This window comes from Chelonus insularis, unplaced genomic scaffold (genome assembly GCF_013357705.1).
Source record: "Chelonus insularis isolate UGA/USDA-ARS -01 unplaced genomic scaffold, ASM1335770v1 contig_126_pilon, whole genome shotgun sequence".
Taxonomy (NCBI): Eukaryota; Metazoa; Arthropoda; class Insecta; order Hymenoptera; family Braconidae; genus Chelonus; species Chelonus insularis.
In genome coordinates, this window is record NW_023276366.1 from 34,708 (window position 1) to 41,303 (window position 6,596).

The window sequence follows — 6,596 nt, forward strand, 5'->3', positions numbered from 1 at the left end:
GTAAGAAAGTGTTTAGCACTTTGATGATTACAGTTAGAAGTTTGAAAAATATATTAGGCTCAGGGAATGCTGAAAATAAAAAGAACTAGGAGATCCTATATTAAATAATCAACAATATTTATTCACGTTTGCTTCACACCAATTCGCTAATTTGAGTGTTCAATGTTTGTGTCATGTCTATATGATGAGTGTGTGTTAGTGCAGACATCATCAACACAATGCATGAGTGTTCGAAAGATTTTACTATGAATTTGAATCGTTGTGGAGCTCTGGCTGAGTGATGATGGAGTTTCTCTATTGTCGTTGCACTGATACACACATTCTATTAACTTTATGGATCTACAGCCCGGCTTGACACAACAACTGAGTGTACACGTGATCGCGGCTAACCTGCAAGATCACAGTCGAATGTTTGAGCTGGTGTTGGCACTTCTTTTTCACTTCTGGTTCACTTAGTTGAGTTTGTACGAAGTAGTGAGAAATGATAAGTGTTTTTTTGTGGAGTGTTGCACTAAATTCACGAGTTTTTAGCATTTGAAGTGTTGCATAAAACGATTGAACATCCGTACGTGTTCGGTCGAGTGTCGGGAATGGCGTTATGCCGCCAATTTGTGAGTTTCATGAACTGCTGATGGCTCTAGAGTGTGCTGGAGTGAGTGCTGCGCCATCTCAGCTGACGGCGCGGAATTTGAGTTTTTAAGTTTTTAACAGAAAGAAACGTCCCAAATGGACTTTGTACGATCATCGTGGATTGTAAAAATAAACGAAAACAATATGTTCTGTGAATATCCACCAGAAAAGGATTATCGCAAAATACCAGACTGGCTGTCATCTTTAAAGTATCCAGAAGATGAATGGAATTTATTTCTAGTGACAATAATTTCATGCGCACGTGAGTAATTTTTTTACATGAATTATTTGTATAATTCCGTGTTAATTTCAAATACTGAACTTTCCTTTTATATAATTTGATCGAGGAATAGAACGAGGCAATCGTAGCCTAACCTAACCGTTTATGGATAGGGATGATTGTGTCAGAACAGAGCAAACGGAAGTCAGGTTTTATAAAAAATATAATTTCTTTATTTTTAGCACCAACCATACACAAGATACACTGAAAGATTTTTTGTTACTAAATAAGAAGACTGAATGTCGTGAGAAATCACTGAATGTCAATTTTTGATTCACTGAATTTTTATTGAATGTCTGAGAAATGTTTCTGTTGAATTTAAGTTGCACTAGTACTAATGATTGACTCAGAAAATAAAGAATTATGAGAGAAGAATTAGAATTCGTGTACACGTGAATGAGAACAGGGAAAGAATGGCGACAAGAACTTCATTAGTCAAAAAGGACACTGAAAATTAGTCAAATGAGTGACTAAAATTGAGAACTATTGAGTATTTGGTCGATTGGTTATCGACCCCGTCCCAAGATGGCCGCCGAAGTTCCTGTCAGCTGGCAATTCAAACTGAGAATTGATTAATTCTCAACAAAGGTAAAGAATGTCACAGCAGCCACAAAAAATTAACGCCTAGAACAATGAAGAAAATGGAGCGGGGAATAGAGCCGTTGTTCTCAATTAATAATTTATGATTAATTTTCAAAATCGATGACCCAAGGAGAGTTCATAAAGTATTACCTGTAGAATCACTACAAAATATAAAAACATCAACTATTAAAAAAGTTGGTCAATATGGTAAGGAATGAACTTCTTTTCTTTCAAAATTAATAAAATAATATTAATTAGAAAAGAATTTATTTTCACTTTTTTCAGAAGAAGTCTTGAAAGATTTAACATATAAAATAGACCAAAATCATCCCGAATAAGGTTAGTAGCATTATTGTAACAGTCTGGACTTAGTTTAATATATGCAATGTATTTAATTCATTTGTTGACTTACAGCATTATTGAAAAACTACATGGATGCAAAATTCCTAAAAATGACGAGAGAGATGAAGGATCAACTTACTTCCATAAAGAGAAGTCTACAAAATGATTTAAAAGAAAAGGTTGATGAACTAAAACATAATTTGATCATGAACACAAGAGCTCAAGCTCCAACTACGGATCTATCAGATGCCAAAAAAAACATTAAAAGAAAATCTTCCTTTCACGACAATTGAAGGTTTTTTGAGATTTCAAGAGTTACCCCAAAAATGACTACAGATGACGAAAGAAAAATTAAAACAGCAAGGTCTTTATGAAGAATATGAACAGGTATTTAAAGAGTGGCTCGAAGAAGGCATCATTAAAAAGGTTCCAGCTAAAGAATACAGTATGTGGGGTCATGACTTGCCTCATCGTCATGTGTTGAAAGATAATAGTACAACGAGGTTACGACCAGTGTTTGATGCATCAGCAAGTGTACAGTTGGAGTATCATTAAATCAATACCTTGAACCGAGTCCGAATTTAATAGAGTTGATTCCTACAATGGTTCTGCGTTTTCGAGAAAAAAAAATAGGGATTATTTCAGATGTTAAAAGAGCATTTCTACAAATTAGTATCACACCTGTTATGTCCTGACGGACTTCAATTTAGTTTTAGGTTAAATAAAATAAAAATACACTACTACAGTTATAGTTAGGTGTACCTAATCCTTACCACTACATTCAAGTCCAACGCACATGTTCGTGCAGCTGGCGAAAGCCACTGCGCACGCGCGTGAACTTAGAGCTCAAAACATATTCGAGTAGTTTTAGGGAATAATTGTTCGATCTCCTGATAACCAAGGGATTTTAATAATAAAATCTATTCATGCATCTATTCAAGACAAAAAATTTATTATTATATATAATTTTTCTATATGTTTCATATTTTAGGAGTAAATTGAGATTAAAGATGCCAAGCAACAAGGCCCCGGCAGGGCAGACAGGGGTCTTGAGGCCGGCATGGTAGGCACTTGAGGCGCGCGGCTAACGGTTCTCTCTTCGCGTTCATGCTCTCCTAATACTCTCTGACACGGAGAGGTACTTTATTTATTCAATGAATCGAGAAATATTAACAATTTACCTGCCGATTTTTGGCAGATATGTTCCTGAAAGGGGTCTCATTACCTAGGACCCAAAAATCCTCTAAATTTCATATTTTAAATGTTCCAACAAAAATAAGTAAACTGAACATGTGCATGTGTACACATACATGCTTACCGACTGATGCGTTTTCACAGGCAGCGTCAGCCAAAAGTTTAAACAAAAGCGAGATGTAGGATCTGTTGACTGGACGTTCCCATGACTAAATTCGAAGTAATCAGCAATAGTAATATTATAAAACAAAATTAATGTTCCGTTACAAATTGCCAAAAACGCGAAGAACAGCGTTTAAATTAAACACCTGAAAACTCCTGACGTTGCTCCTGTATCCCCATCCATACAGCAACATTGGACGTTGAGCTCCGAAGTCACAATTAAAAGAAACTCCATTTTTTTTTGTTATTTCAATTTAATTAGTTTTTCTTTTTTTTTTTCATTTCAATGTAGTGACGCAATTATTAACAATTCTACGAAAGAAAGGTCACGAAGATTTACCAAAAAAATTTTTAGCAATTATTGGGAACGAAACACTCTCGTCCTATGTAAACTATTATGAGCAAGCGCGAAACAGCGAGTAATTATACATACATCGGAATTGAAAATGTTTTGGAAAAAATAATATCTTCAGATATTTATAAGAAGGAAACTATATCTGTACAAATTCATATCGATGGAATTGTACTCTTTGATAATTCAGTGACTCAAGCGTGGCCTTTTGTACTAAAAGTACATGATCGTGATTATGAAAGCAGCCCTGTATCTGTAGTCTTATGCTGTGGTGATTCAAAACCAAATTTATCGAATGATTTCCTAGAAGATTTTATAAGAGAATATTTTACAAACGGCTGCAAACACGTTGTAGTCGGCGTCGTAGACCTAGCACAATAGAAGGACAACTATCATTGGCTACGTTGGAGAAGACGAGCTGTAATTAGTTGAACGCTAAAAGAAGAGCTAGGATCGGGTGAGCTCGACTGAGCACGAGCTAAGACGAGAGCGAGTCCAGCTGACAGGTTGCGATTAACCTCTCGCAACACCATAAAAAACTATCGCAAAATTAACAAAGTAAAATTACGTGGTATCACTGTTTCATGTAGTCATCCTGATAATATTATACAATTAGATAACAATAGAATATTTTTCATTGAGAGTGTGTTAAACGTTAATGGTAATTGTTTAAGACAAGGGAATATTGAAAATTTGTTTGTATACAAACAAATATTGAAAGGGTTATAATAATTTATCATTTTAAGGATAAAAAATATGCAGAGTTGTTGTTTGCAACATCTTTAAGAGTTAAGTTTATTTTTATTTCAGAAGACTGTAATCAAGGGATCCAACGACTTGAAAAATCTTAAAGGAAAAGGTTTGTCTACGAAAGATTTGACAGTAATATGTTCGTCGACAATGGCAGTCAACCTATAGTTTTAAACTCCCCCAGGGTAGCTTGCACACGAGCAAGATCGAGAAAACCTCTCGAAAATGCAGCATTTTCCCCAAACGGGGTGGATGTAGAAGCTAAAACTAATATTCACAAAGATTCTTTTGGCAATAACATTTTAAACATTAATCAGCAAAATGAAGAGGCGGTAACAGGATTGTCGCCAACGGATATCACAGGTATTTATTATCATTTTATCTAATAAAATTTCAATTCTTTACTGACGATTAAATCAATTGTAATAAAAACAAAAAATCAAAGAATTACTCGTATCAATAAGCCTAATTATCAAAACGAAAAATTTTCAATTAAATCTAAAAGTTATGGAAAGTTTCTTTCATGTTTTATCAATGTATTTTGATAATTCTTAGTAGTTCTTCATTTATATTTTAATTAATAATAGTATGGTGAATTTTTTTACAATTTTTAAGAGTTGTCAATATCCGTAGCTTGGCGCTGTACATGGGAGGTTTCTTACGATGAGAATTAAGGAGCCTTCGACAAAGCATCAATCACACCATAAATGAACAAACTCAATTATTATTGAAAACAGTTCAGTATTCAGGAGATGTACCAGAGAAACAAAAAGTATGGAAAGAGATTGGCGAAGATGTGCCATTTGATGAAATCGAAAAATTCAAACAATTTGATGATTCTTTAAAAAATAGTCAACAAAAAGAAAATTGCATTGGTATTTATCAGTTTTTTATAAATCAGATGCATTCTTACAAATTATTCCAAGTTAATGAATTATTATACAATTTTTAGAAAATTATCTACACATTTGTTTACGGGAGGATATTTTTCAAATGATCTCGGCTGGAAATACTAATATAGAAGATGATGTCCACGCGATCATCATGAAATAAATAAAAAAAAAGTATATAATCAATATTTAATTAATATGTCAGAAATATAATATCAATTATGATTATATAATAATGTTTATTATTGTAGAATTTCTATCAGCCAAATATGCTGCATCCAAGGGACAAACAACAGTAGTGACTGCTGTTAGTCGTTTTTTTGTCCGGAGTAAAAGACAGAGATGGTGGCAGATCTCAACGTCAGAAAGTTTTTCATCCACAATTACCTCCACCATCACAAGACTAACTTCTATATATGATGTAATTGAAATTCATATAGAGCAATAGATAATGTAATGGGAATTATTTTTATTGTTCATATTATTATTCCAACATGGCTCAGTGTTGCCCATGAAACATGGGCCAGTCTTGACAATTAAAGATGGCCCCAACTTGAAAATCAAGCGTGGGTCAATCGTGGCAACCATGCATGGCTCCGTGCTATCATTCCAGATTCTCACCATGGCTGGGCCACCACTAGTTTACAAGATTGGCCCAAAGTTCTGCAAAGTTGGCCCAAGCTTAGGCCTATTTTAGCCCCGTCATACTATCCTACTTAGAGATGCCGTTGAAGAGACACATACAATATCAGTCACTTACAGCAACACTAAGCGTCTCATCCATACGATAAGACTGCCGAAGGTGTTAATACAGCACTCTTAAGCCGGCATTATTTCGGTGAATGTAGGCTGAGCGCGTTAGTATTGAACAAGTCGATTAGACATAAAATAGCATCACATCTACATCGCTGTAGCAAACTCGGCATCTTGTGTCCTTGAGTTGCTCGTGTATAAAATCACGCCCATAGGTGAGTGTTGAAAATACGCCATCTTGGTAAGCCATAATGAATCCTTCAGTCATTTGTTCTTCTCCTTTAGGATCAGTAACACGGCAGTATTCAGAGTATGATGTTCAAGTCTGATACTGGCCACGATACGCCGAATTCTTGGCGTATAAAGTCTGTGAGTATTTAAATGATCTATCACAATCTAAATACGGGATGCATCCCGTCGAACGTTTCTGCTCGTGTTTGCAATTTATTCAATGCGAGATCTTTGTTGGTGCTAACAAGTTATTCTGCAGAGAGAGTAATTTGCCAAATCTAGAGTAGCAGTAGATGATCGGTGCCACGTCACCCGCACATTTTGCCCCTAGTCCAACCATTGCCTTACGTCCAACTAGCACGCTCTCGCAGCTCATATTTATAGTGGCGAGTAACACGCTACTCTGTACAGAAAAGTTTGAGCATGACGT

The 6,596-nt window shown here is 35.2% G+C and overlaps 2 long non-coding RNA genes across 2 annotated transcripts; both read left to right on the forward strand.

Moving 5' to 3' along the window:
• Nucleotides 1–1,526: 1,526 nt before the first annotated feature.
• On the forward strand, nucleotides 1,527–2,044 carry LOC118067678 (uncharacterized). Its single transcript, XR_004690410.1, has 3 exons — nucleotides 1,527–1,699; nucleotides 1,778–1,831; nucleotides 1,907–2,044. It is a non-coding gene; the product is annotated as an uncharacterized lncRNA (long non-coding RNA).
• A 4,007-nt stretch (nucleotides 2,045–6,051) lies between these two features.
• On the forward strand, nucleotides 6,052–6,374 carry LOC118067704 (uncharacterized). Its single transcript, XR_004690417.1, has 2 exons — nucleotides 6,052–6,150; nucleotides 6,221–6,374. It is a non-coding gene; the product is annotated as an uncharacterized lncRNA (long non-coding RNA).
• The last annotated feature ends 222 nt before the right edge of the window (nucleotides 6,375–6,596 follow it).